This window comes from Macrobrachium nipponense, chromosome 19 (assembly GCF_015104395.2).
Source record: "Macrobrachium nipponense isolate FS-2020 chromosome 19, ASM1510439v2, whole genome shotgun sequence".
Lineage (NCBI taxonomy): Eukaryota > Metazoa > Arthropoda > Malacostraca > Decapoda > Palaemonidae > Macrobrachium > Macrobrachium nipponense.
This window is the reverse complement of record NC_061088.1, coordinates 65,545,589-65,558,651: the sequence shown is the minus strand read 5'-3', so window position 1 is coordinate 65,558,651 and position 13,063 is coordinate 65,545,589. Positions and strand designations below refer to the sequence as shown.

Below are 13,063 nucleotides of genomic sequence, written 5' to 3'. Positions count from 1 at the left end.
CACGAAGAAAACAGGCGGCGGCGGCAACCCCCCTCGGTACGGCGGCGGCCCTAGTAGCGGCAGACGGCGGCACCGACACAGCATGGGGAGTGTAGACCAGGAGGGGGGGGAGCAGCATAAGCGGCCGTGGTAGTAGTGTGGAGACCGCCCCAGACCTCGCAGACGCTGCAGCAGCCCGTGGGATGCTAGGGCACGCCCTGCCACCGCGGTGGTCCATACCTGTCCAAGGTCGTCTCCCACGGATGTAGCACCTGCGGTAGCAAGATAGACTAGTAAGAGGGGTTCCCTCACGCACGGGGGGAAGACATGCCCACCCCGAACGCAAGGAAGACCCCAAATACAAAATACAACGAAGAAGCTGAGCGGGGGGCAGGAAGGAAGACGAAGAATCGGATACCAAGGGAGTCGCGGGAGAGCTTTCCGACGACTTCCTGGCAGACCTTCGCTTCCCCTACCCCCGCACAGCAGTGAAAAGTAATATGAAAATGAAACAGAATACTGCCCTTGCGATTCACTTCATAGAACTTAAAGGGGAAAAAGATCAATTCCCGGGTAAGAACGGAAACTTGATCCAAATAATATGATGCTATCATAAAATATATATGAAAATGAAACAGAATACTGCACTTGCGATTTCACTTTCACAGAAAATAATCGTAAGGATCAATTCCCGGGTAAGAGCGAAAATTGATCCAAATTAAATTATGCAAATAAATAAATGAAAATGAAAAGAATACTGTATTGCGAATCCACTTCATTGCATTTTATCATACAAAATAAAAGGCTCGTGCCGAGCGCAATCACGCTCTCGGTAACGAACGCACAGGGCAAAAATATAATGAAAAAAGTATACTTACATTTTTCAATTACACACTTTCGCCCAAAATACATGACTCGGCGCGAGCGCGCCCGCCCTCGGCACCGAGACATAATTCAAGGGTTCAATTCATTAAAAGAGAGGAAATCGCATCTACGGCGATAGCTCCATGTTGGTTCATAATTAAGTAATGAAAATGAAAACAGTGTACTTACAGTTTCATTTTCAAGTCAAACAAACCATTAGTAGAAAATACAATATAAACAAAGCATACGACGATGAAGCGGGCAGAGAGCGATGACGAACACGTCCTTCACACCCGCGGCCGAAAGCAAAAGTGATTTGTTGCCGCGCGACTGTCGGACAAGCAGTTAACTACCGTTCTCCCCTTGTTCGAAGCTTACGACCGTTCCAGCTGCCGCTAGCTACTTCCTATTGTTAAAGGACCGATGGTTTGTATTACGTATCGGAACAATGCAAAGTTTTATTCCCTAAACTGTTTACTTTACTCGTTATTTAGTTTAAATTTACTTTGTTATTTAAAAATTTTGATTTAATTCATGTATATTATCCCTTTTTTGCAACCAAATTACCCCGAAAAATTACAGATATTTCTAAAGTAGATACAATCAAATATTTCTAACGTTTTCGTACATCTGGCTGCCGAAAACCATGGAGGAACGAATACGGAAAAGTGCATAGAGGAACGACTACGGAAAAGTGAATTATATAAGTTTTTTTTTTTTTGCTTTTTTGTTTTTGCTAGCACTTTTCATTGATTTCAGTCTATATTAGTATTTTGAATTTCATTAATAATCGTATGCCAGAAATAAATGTAACCTTTAATGTTTGCATGCTAAGAATGAATGCAAAATAACGTCGTTGCCACAGTTAGTGGAGGCTTCACACATACGCCGTTCCATTATTATAAACTGTTTCCATGAATTCTAGTTGTCATAGTAATGCAATAATGATAAAATTGCTTTAATATTTATGTATATATACTTCCAATACATAGCCTAATTTCACCAATTTCAACGTTTTGTGTGTAGTCTTACTACCCAGTTTGGAGGGTCAACACTACCAAATGGCAACATAGGAGATGCGAGAGAGATGAGAGAGAGAGAGAGAGAGAGAGAAAGGAAAGGCGAGAGAGAAGAGAGGAGACGAGAGAGAGAGAGAAAAGGAAAGGGGAGGAACGAAGAAGAAAAGGTGGAGGGGGGGGGGGGGGTCGGGGGGGGGGGGGGGGGAAGAGGGTAGGTGGAGTTTTATACGCGTGTTCGTATCCATTTCTGCATAATGGAGTTTTTGTCTCTTGGTACAAGGACAAGTGTCGTTATTCTTTACGATTAGTGATTCACGATACCCTTATAAATTACGGCACTGGGTGTAATGCACTATAGCAAAATCTCGTTCTGTTACGAGTGTTCGTTACAGAAATAGGTATTGCCCAAAAACGTGCTTGCACTGTCTCTGAAACCCATAGTAGACATGCTGCTTAGTTGTCAATCAAGTTTTTATAACCAAGTATTTTTTACAAGCTAGCTATTGAATAAATTTGTATTTTTCTCAGTCAAAACATATGCCCCTCAATGCTAACTTTCCTCTTTTAACGACTTTCTGGTCATTGCAAATTCGGCCCCATAATTTCTTATGGTGCGAAAACAGACAGAGGCCCAGGGACCGAAAACGATTGCGTCACACTTCGCAGTAATCCAGCAGTAAAACATCTTCATATATCCAAAAAGTAAATAATAAAAGATATATATGCGCATTACGATTATAACAATTACATAAATAGCTGATAACAATCTGCATGAATAACTGGTAAACTGTTCTGCAAGACAGTTGAGCATAGCAATTATTTACAATAGGTACGAAAGTCAAGATGTTGTGACGTCATAATACAAACTTAAAAGAACGTTCTAATTCAGAAAAATAATTACTTAAATTTGAGTCAGAGTCGAGTTACTTTTTCAATAACGAATATTTTCAAATTAATCACCATAAATATGTAAAATATTGATGTTTTACTACTTATTTAAAAATTAGCTAAGAGCACGCTTCGTCATCTTCTACCAAAACAGCTGTTTATCTCTGGCTTGTTTGTTGGTGAGAAATCGTGTTTCGATTGTTGTATGAAGTGCTCCAGCGTCTGTGGGTACAAGTGGTGTACGGATTTATCACAGGAAATGGAAAGTTTGTTGACACAAGCAACTCCGTAAACATCGAGATGGCGTCAATCTTCGAAACATTTTTAGTTGTAAGTAAAAATTTCTAAAGCGTTTTGGTGAGATTTCCACTGCCGTGGACGCCATTTTCAGTACCCTCTGTTTAAATCTTAAAATTTGGCCTTAATTTCTAACTTTGGAGAAAATACTTACTTCGAAAGGAGAGTAGAGGTCTTTAGCTCCGTTTCTCACCAACAAGAAGTCGTGACTGATGCCCATCTCGGGTGTCAGGACGCGTTATAATGTACTTTTTTGGAGGGTGGCAAGCGTTGATTGTAGGTGGCCTGGTTGGCCTGCCGTGGTGATCTACCCTACTTTAAATTCTTGTTCAGTAGAATAAAATAACATAGGAAAACGTCAACTGCCATAGTCTACTTTACCGCGGAATGAGGGCTTAGAATTACCAACCAGTCATTAGGCTAGGTAGGCTACTAGGCTACCTAGCCTAGTAGGTAAGGTAGTGTAGTTTGCCCTGGTACCTAGTATACTAGTAGCTCTGAAATGATGATGTTCCGGTGCAAAGTCATAAATTAGGAAGTCGTAGCCCATCTTCTACCTTAAACAAGCCTGGCCAAGAATAACTACATTTACTGTAACCTATAGCCTATAGGCAATGGCAGTTTACCACCATGTGAAATCCGAATCACTTGGCTACAATGGGGAATCGGCCAGGCGAAGTCACAAAGTTTAATTAAAGCATATTATCAAATGAACGATGTAACGGAGTAAGCCACTGGCAAATTTTCATAAGGAAATACTAGTTGTCACAACTAACTTGGTTATCGACTTACGAAATAAATTCCCAAAGTTCAGCTACGTAGAATTCGTCTTAGAACGTTGCACGACAACAGCATATAACGCGTCGTTTCCACCTCGGGCGGGTTTTGTTTTGTGTTTTGTAAATAGTAGTATCGATATCGTCGTCAATGTTAACAGTTATCGTACTCTTGATAAAACTGTCGTACCTTTTTTTATCCAACATTAACTATTTGCATAAAGGTTTATATTATCAGAATGAAGGCTTCATAAGCTGGTCATTTCCAATACTTCAAAGATTACATTTACAGTTCATGGTAAAATAATCATGGGCCCGTACCCAGAGGATTTTGTGGGGGGGCCGTGGGGGTAGGGTCGTTTTCCCAAAACTGGACCTTTTCTTCTATAAATGTCATTGCATGATGAAATACTAGAAAATGTTATTTTAGTTGTATTTAGAAGAAAAATTGGGTATGCGGTCTATGTCCTTCCACCCGATTAGATGTTATTCAAAGTACTGACCTTGGTTAACAGAATTTTACTTAAAATCATTTACAAGTATGGTTGCCAATATCATATTTCTATTATCACTCTTGTATTTGCTACCACTAAATAATGGTTTTAATGTTTAATAACAAAATTATATAAAAAAAATTCAAAAAAAGATGTTATTACTTTGTAAATACAGTTCAATGAAAAGGATAGTTGCAGAAAATATGGACTTTCAGAATTTTGGGGGTGTGTCGTTCGACCCCATCCCCATCACCTCGGGGCAGGCCTGAATCAACCTATCGGCACTTCAGATTGATTTGAGTTTATCCTGAATTAGTTTATCCTGGAAAGACATAAATTCGAGCCGTGTGAGGTCGGAATGAGACAGAACTAAGTACTACTAACTGATTTATTATGTTGTTTTAGATTCAGCTGGCCTAATGCCAGCACTGGCTCTTGCTCCTAGAGCAGCCCGTAAAGGATTATTTATTATTGTTGTTTGAGATTAAACTGGCCTTGTGCCAGCACGGGCTTTTGCTCCTAGAGCAGCTCGTAGCAAAAAGATTTATTACGTTGTTGCTTGAGATTAAGCTGGCGTTGTGCCAGCACGGGCTCTTGCTCGTAGAGCAGCCCGTATTATGTTGTTGTTGTTGTTTTTGATTTAGCTGACCTTGTGTCAGCACGGGCTCTTGCTCACAGAGCAGCCCGTAACAATATTACCTGGGCACATGGTATACATAGCAGTGTGCGGACGGAAACGGAGTGCCCAACCCCGAGCCTTGCTACCCGCACACAGACAGAGGAGAATTTGTTTCTTGGCCGTTAATAAAATTATGGAGGAGTAATATGGTAGTTAGGCCCGCCACACACGTGCAGTTTTAACTGACAGTTATAACTGACAGTTAAAACTGCACTTGTGTGGGTATCTCAGTTGCTCATTTCGTCAGTTCAACAAAACTGTACAGTTAAACTGAGACAAATGCAATGTTCCATATTTTTAAATGAAAGGAGTAACTGAACTGAGCGTGTGTGGGGGGATTCATAACTGTACAGTTCTCAATTTCTCATTCCTACAGGTGGTAGCGGTGAGTGCAGTTTGTTGAGATAGCACGTAAACAAAGTGAAAGCAACTTTTGGTACAGTTCCAGTCATGTGCATAATTGAGAAAATCAATTTGTTCTTCACTTAATTACTTTAATAATTTAACATCAGAACATTGATTTTGCCTCAGTAACCACTTTTTGCACCACTGTTTACGCTTTTTAGTTTTATTTTTTCTATTTATTTGTAGCATTACAAAGAATACATCGAGAGCGCAATATCGTACTTCTCGGAATCCATGGTAAAAACTGAGGGATTGAACTGTGTGTGTATGTGTGCATTTCATTTTTAACTGACGTCAGTTTAAACTGTGTCAGTCATAACTGCACAGTCATAACTGTCAGTTAAAACTGCACGTGTATGGCCGGCTTTACATTTGACGTCTTCGAGATTGGCGCGAGAGAGTGAGTGAGAGCGTCATTGGGTTGTTCGTAGTTGTCGGGAATAATTGATAATTTAAGTGTTTTCATGTGTTTGGTGTTGCTGTATAATAGTGTGTAAGTGCGCATGTGTTTTTCTGAAGAGTGTGAGTAAGCGAGCTATCGAGAGAAGGAAAAAGTGCGTAAGTGGTGGGTGGATAGTTAGCGATGGTTTGCTTGTTGGGTGATCGTTCTGATTTGTCTGCTGATGCGTTGGGGTCACTCACTGAGTCTGTGATGAGCAATCGAAGAGGACAGAGATAAGGCAGAGTCTGTTGATGGTCAGTTGTTGTTGTGTGATTTGATTGATTTTAGTATTGTATAGTTGTTGTGGGTGTGTCTGTCTGGTTGTTGTTGAGTTAAAGAGTATCTCTTGTATTTGATTTTGCTTTGGTATTTGCGAGTTGTTTGTTGGAAACAGTGTTGGCGGTTGTTTGTGTGTTTTTGGTCTTTTATGTTGTTTGTGCAGTGAGTTGTTGTGTTTCTGAGTTGTTGTATGATTTGTTGTGTTGTTTTAGAGTTGTTGGGATTTGTTTGTGTACTGATAGTTAGTTTTTTTTCAAGTTCTTGTATGGTTTTGGTGCTTGTCTGTCTTTGTGTATTGAATTTAGCAGTTGTTGTATTTTGACAACTGTATCCAGCGGATGGCACAGCGTCTCTCCCTGAGCGTCTCGAGGCTAAGGTGAGTAGGTACATGTGTCTCATGAAGCCAATTGTCCTGCGTAATTAGTAACGTAAAGGGGAAAGTGTGGCTGGGGGAACTATTTGTCAGTGTAAAGCATGTAAAGGCAGAAGTATGTAAGATTAGTTATGTAGGGAATATTTTAGCTAGGAAAATATACTAGGAGAGTTTTGGTAGATGAAGGCGAGAGTGAAGTAGAAGAGAAATGCAAACCAGGATGTTTGCAATGCGACACCATTAAAACGCAGAGACAAAACAAAAATCGATGATGCAAGCTGTTAGAAGGATAACAAGGGGGTGGTAACGACTGCTCACAGCATATGCCCTGATTCATTAGATGTCGCCGGAAGTAGTAGGCCTACAAAATTATCCAATTATGAAGAATTAGGGTGGTCTCCAGTAGAAAAAAAGGTGGAGCCAGAAATCAGAACTGGGTCTAGAGTTCAGTTGGAACAAGAGAAAAGTTCGGTTAGGAACTCACTTCTGGATGCATAACTTGTGTCGGTTTATACTCTGTTTACCCTGTGTCATTTGTGTGTGATAGGACAGTGAATTTGTGTGTGTTACAATAATAATTAAGAAAAGAAACGTGGTGTTTAACTTGCCCAGAATTCTAAAGGAAAACGAACTCGCATAATGTCAACAGCCTCCTGAGATAAAGAGAAATCAAATGAAAAAGAATTTAACGAGATTAAATGTGAAATCAGCGAGACGTCCAGAAGAACAGTTAAGTATTCTACACATATAGCCATAAGTTCCTAAGAGAAATAGAAACCACAGAGCAGTATAGATAAAGGGTATCCCCATATAACAAAACTAAAGAGAAGCAAATACAAACCAAAACTACAAAAAGAAAAAGACATCATAACAATACAAACACAACATCAGCCGTGTTTGATAAAGTAAATGTGGGGAGATCTTGTTGCTTGCTTTGCTTTGCTTGTGATCCCACCACAAAATAACAATGGCAAAAGACATAATGGACATACATTGATGAATTATATATTGCCAAAAAGGCCAGGACATTCTACATACAAATATATACATGTGGTTCTCGCTGCTTTGCTAGATGAGATACACAATCGTGATTAATGGGTAAGTAAGGACTTTACAAGTACTTCCCCCAAGACAATTATTAATAATTAACAATTAATAATGACTAATTTGAAGATTTGTACAGTGTTAATCACGATATTTTGTTGGTATCAGGACCCGTCCCAAGTTTTTGATATTTGTGCTTGTGGGGTTGGTCTCGACTGTTGAGTCATCAGACAGGCTTGCCGGTTGGGCATTGTCCTTCTTCCGGCCCCTGGGATGACCTCGACCTTGTCTCGGAAGTCAATTTCTTCGCTTCAGGTCCTGTTTTGTGGAGGAATTCTCGGACGTCTATGGCGGTCTCCTCCTGGGTTTCGTTACCCATCAAGAAGGCTGGCTTTAACCTGTCGATGGATACCCAGTTTACTCGGCCGTGGATGTTGACAGGTAGGCCTTGGAATTTCTTGCGATAACATGATATGGGCCTTTGTATGGTCAGGTCATGGATGGGCAGCAGGCGTCGTTCTTCAGGAAGACATGTGTGCAGGTTCCCAGGCCTTCTTGGCTGTAGTTATGTGGCCTGTCCGTGGAAGTCTTCCGGCAGGGCGCGAACTACTTAGCTATTTCCCTTAGCCTTCTAGTGGCGTATCTCAGTCATCTGTTTCTGTAGAGAAGAATTCTCCTGGTACTGTCAGTGCTTCCCCATAGATTTTTTCAGCAGGAGATTTTTTGCCGTCCCCTTTTGGTGCTGTTTGGAATCCTAGCAGGACTCAAGGCAGCTGCGCCTTCCAATTTTCGTTGGTAGCTACACCATGCCATCAGTGCTGCTTTTAATGAACAGAGGGCCCTTTCCACCATTCTGTTGGCTGCAGGGTTGTATGCCATCATACTGTGGAGTGTTGTTTCCATCAGGTGTGCCAGAGAGACCCAGAGTTCTGACAGGAATGCCGAGTCCCTGTCTGTAGTTATGTTGTCCTGCATACCAAAACGGCTTATCCAAGTTGATAGTATGGCTTCTGCGCAGGTGCTTGTTGATGCTTCTGCAATCAGCGTTGCTTTCAGTCATTTGTAGAATGGTCTATGACTGTTAGGAGGTATCTGGCAACCCCCGATTGTGGCAGAGGTCCTACGACGTCCAATTGAATGTGCCCGAACTGTCTTTGTGCTTGAGGGAAGTCTCCGATACCTGACTCCATGTGCGGGGTGATCTTGCTTGTTTGGCACAGTATGCAGTTTATGACCATCTCTGTACATCCTTTTTTATCCTGTACCACACAAACTTCTCGGTCATCAGGTGCTCTGTTGTGCGTCCTGATGGAAGGGAGAGGCCATGATAATGTTGAATACCTGCTTCCTTCGCGCTGTGTGTATCAGGGGCAGGGGCAGCCTGAGCTGGGGTCACAGATAAGTGTTGATCCCTGTTCTCCTACTGGCACATCTTCCCACTTCAGTGCAGTGAGTGCCATGTGGTAAGCTGGCATTTCAGGGTCTGTGGCTTGTTCCTTTGCCAGGTCCTCGTTGTCAATACCCAGGGAGACTGAATTTATTTCAATTCTTAACAGGGCGTCGGCTACTGGGTTCTTCTTTCTGGAGACATAGCTGATGGTGCACCCGAATTCGGAGATAGTGGCCAAGTGCTGCTGCTGTCTTGCCAACCACGCGTCTCCCACCTTCGTGAATGCATGTACCAAAGGCTTGTGGTCTATCAGGATGGTGAAAGGGCTACCATCTAGGAGGTAATTGAAGTGTCACATGTCTTGGTAGATTATCAGCAGTTCCCTGTCGAATGCACTGTAGCGGGTCTCTTGACGGCTTCAATTTGTGGCTAAAGAGCGCAAGCAGGTCTACTGTATACTATCTGCTCCAGCATGGCTCTGCAGGCAACAGTACTGGCATCAGTGGCAAGTCTCAGGGGGGCGGTGGGGTCCTGGTATGCTAAAGTGGTGGCTTTGACGAGGGCTGCCTTCGTCTGCTCGAACGCCCTGTGCTGCGGCTTTTCTCACACCGGTGTTTTTGGCTTTCCCTTCAGCACCTTGGTCAGGGGATACATGACACGGGCGATGTCCAGCATGAATTGTCAGTAGTAGTTGACCATGCCAAGAAACTCCTGCAGGGATATGATCGTCTTCGGAGCAAGGAAGATTTTTACTGCATCTACCTTGGAGGCCATAGTGCGGACGCCCATAGGGGAGACTTTGTGTCCCAGGAAGTCCATGTTCTCTACACTGAAGGAACACTTGAATCTGACAATCCATCCATTCTCCTTAAGGCATTTCAGCACGGCCTGGAAGTGTCCCAAGTGCTCTTCCGGGGATCTAGAGAAGATGAGGATACTGTCCACGTAGCAGACACAGAAAGGTAGGTCCCCCAAGATGCCTTCCATCAGGTGTTGGAATGTGGGGCCTGGCGTTCCTGAGGCTGAAGATTGGATAGGAGAAGGTGTATCCTCCGAACGGCATGATGATGGCCATCTTCGGGATGTCATCAGGATGTACTGGCACCTGAGAATAAGATTTAAGTAGATAATTTTAGTAAAGATTTTAGACCACTGTAGGGCTCTTGTCAGGTCCTGCATGTTTAACAGGGGGTAATGGTCAGGTGTTGTTACCAGGTTTAGTCGATGGTAGTCCCCACAGAGCCTCCAAGAACCATCGTCTGGCTTCTTCACTATGTGGAGGGGGGAGGCCCAAGGGCTCGATGCCTTTTTACAAATACCCATCCTTTCCCTTTCTGCAAATGCTTTTTAGCATCCTGGAGCTTCTTGGGCGGCACAATTTGGCATGTGTTGGCGGGCCCATGGTGGTGGATGCTGTGCTTGGCCTGTGTTCCCAGCACCTGTCATAATTCAGGCTTGAAGATGCCTGGGAATTTGTGCAGGAGGCCTCTGTATTTGGACGACGCAGCAACACATACAGCGGGCATTCTTGGGCTGGCAGCGAGCAGGCGGGAGTGGCAGGTTCCAGTGTCTAGAAGGCGTTTTTGGTTGATGTCCACCAGCAGACCATGTTGTGCGAGAAAATTGGTGTCCAGCAGGGGGAACCTGACGTCCATGATGATGAAGGGCCACTTGTATTTATGACCCAGGATGGATATTCTGCAGGTCTGGGTTCCATAGCAGCAGAAAGACCAACTGTATGGCTCTCGTGTCTACCAGCATTCACCACCTCACACTAGGCTGATCTCCCTTCTTTTTCTGTTTTTGCCACAGTCTGGTAGCATCAAGAGACCTTGTAGTTTGTCCCAGGCATCCTTGGGCGACTCCTCCCCCAGCGGCTGGTTCATCAGGTCCAGGGCGCTTTGGGCTCTCTCTGGGACGGGCATGGAGTGTCAAGATGAACTTTTTGAGGAGGTCTTCGTATTTGTTTTTTCCATCTATATGTGTAAAAATTACATTAAAGAATACAGATAAATTACATATCTGTAAATAGAACCCACGACCTAAGGGGTCATTGGTGAATTAGGAGTGTCCTACGTGACCATGTGAAACTAGACCACGCTGTGGAATGCTTGCAGTAGCCTGGTTTGCATTTGGACATATCATCATTTATGTAGTTTATAAACAGCTCACAACACCTTCCATGGGAAGCGGTTGACCAGTTAACCCGCAGCGGAAACTCATGACTTCCGAGCCATCGGACTACGTATTCATTTTATATGTAAATCGCTGAGATAGCTAGTGTTCCGCTATCGACACGATGCTCATGTATTGTTAGTTCTCTTCTAGTTACTCAACGGATCGGTTGTCCGACCAAACTATCTCTCTACTCCAGTGATGGAGCTAAGAAATAAAGCTGTTAAGTTTAAACATCATCCGTTTGAGTCATCTCCCTTATTCTAAAGAAGAACCAACTAGATACCTGTAGACGAGAAGAGAAGTAGAACCCACAATGCTTACGAATAACAGTCGTAAGAAAAGACATACAATCTTTCGCTGCCTAACACCATTATACTAAGTGGACAAGCGGGAGATAAGATATGTCTAGTCACAGGGTGATTTTATTGAACACTTCCTCAGGCTGTGACCTTGGCTACACGGAAGTGTATGTTGGCCCGCAGGAACCATGACACGGTATTTTGCCACGAAAATGATGTCAGTTTTATCGCCTGAAATATTGCGGTTTTTCAAGGTGAGAGGGGGATGCAGAGGATCTGTGAGTCCTGGGATTGACTTTCAAGTTCAGTGTCTGGCATTTTGACTCTTGCACCTGTAGTTAAACTCGCCTTGCAAGATCCCTCAGACCGTGCAATGGATGACCTTCAAGATCCGACTCACCAACAAACAAGGAAAGTAAAGGGAAAGGTCCCTCCCCACAAACTCTCAACCACGGAGCCCTGGGACACAACACCCTACCTCCACAACAAATGACTGACGAGTCCCGACTCTAGGTGCAGACGATCCAACTCACAAGTAACTGCGGCAGTGTTTCCAAAAAAGTCCTAAATTACATTAATCACACAACATGCCCACATACACACACACACTTAACTTAATCAGAGACATAATCAGCCATCCATACAGGAGGTCGTCTATTCCTCCGTGGATGCTGATTCTCCCGTTTCTCTTTGACCACTCACTTATGTTCCACTGATTCTTCTGAGACTGGATCATCACTTGACACTTCGCTTGAGCCATCAGATGGGGAAGCTGAAACTACAACTGGTCGCACATCCAACACATGCCTTGGCGTTCCATCAATGGAAATGTTGTTCAAGGAATTCATATGAGTAACCATCCTTTTACGCTACTGAGTAGTACAACAGGCATCTGGGGCTTCACCCACACCACCTCTCCCATCTTAATTGAAAGGGGCGTGTCTTGGCTGGTATCTGCTCCTTTGGGGACTACTGAAGGGTATCTCCACTCATATCTGTACACCACATGCTGTGGAACAGATGATTATTCCTGTCCGGACCTTGGTGTGCTATTATACCAGAATACTGCTGCAATAGGACTAATTTTTCCCCTCTCTACAATAGCCTTGATGGTCTTATGGTGCCTTCCAACTATTCCATTTCCTCCCAGTCAATAAGCAGCCCGAAACACCCTAACAATCTTCCAACGAGACGACATATCTCGTAAACACTGTGACCTAAATGCTGTACTATTATCCAGTAATAGTTCATCAACTGGCCCTCTTTCCAAAAAGATATTATTCAACTCAGCAGATATTTCCTCCATAATGCGAAACAATCTGGATCACAGTCAACCACTGATAAATAATATCTGTAATGAGTAACATCAATAGCTAGGAGCTGCCAGTTTCTTTCAACACTTTAATGGCCACATTTACCCCTTTCAAAACAGCCTCTAGTTCAGCAAGATGGATGTAGTTGAAGTCATCCCTTTTTTTCTAAGCCAAGCAGCATCCTCAGCAACCTTGCCATTTATCTCCAAAACTACACCCATAGCAATTTTGCTGGCATCACACCACACAACAGCATACTTAACACCCGGCACACACCAATTTCATCTCACTGGATTGTCTAACTTTACTCTCTCAATTACCTCTTTAATCATCAACATGGACTG

At 43.2% G+C, this 13,063-nt stretch overlaps 1 protein-coding gene across 1 annotated transcript in view; it reads right to left on the bottom strand.

Annotated features, from left to right (window-relative positions):
- Positions 1 to 3,994, bottom strand: part of LOC135217709 (transcription elongation factor 1 homolog) — a 44,391-nt gene extending 40,397 nt beyond the window's left edge. Inside the window, exon 1 of the mRNA XM_064253701.1 lies at positions 3,840 to 3,994. The gene's annotated coding sequence lies outside the window, so the exon portion shown is untranslated. The remainder of the gene's footprint in view (positions 1 to 3,839) is intronic.
- Positions 3,995 to 13,063: the final 9,069 nt, after the last annotated feature.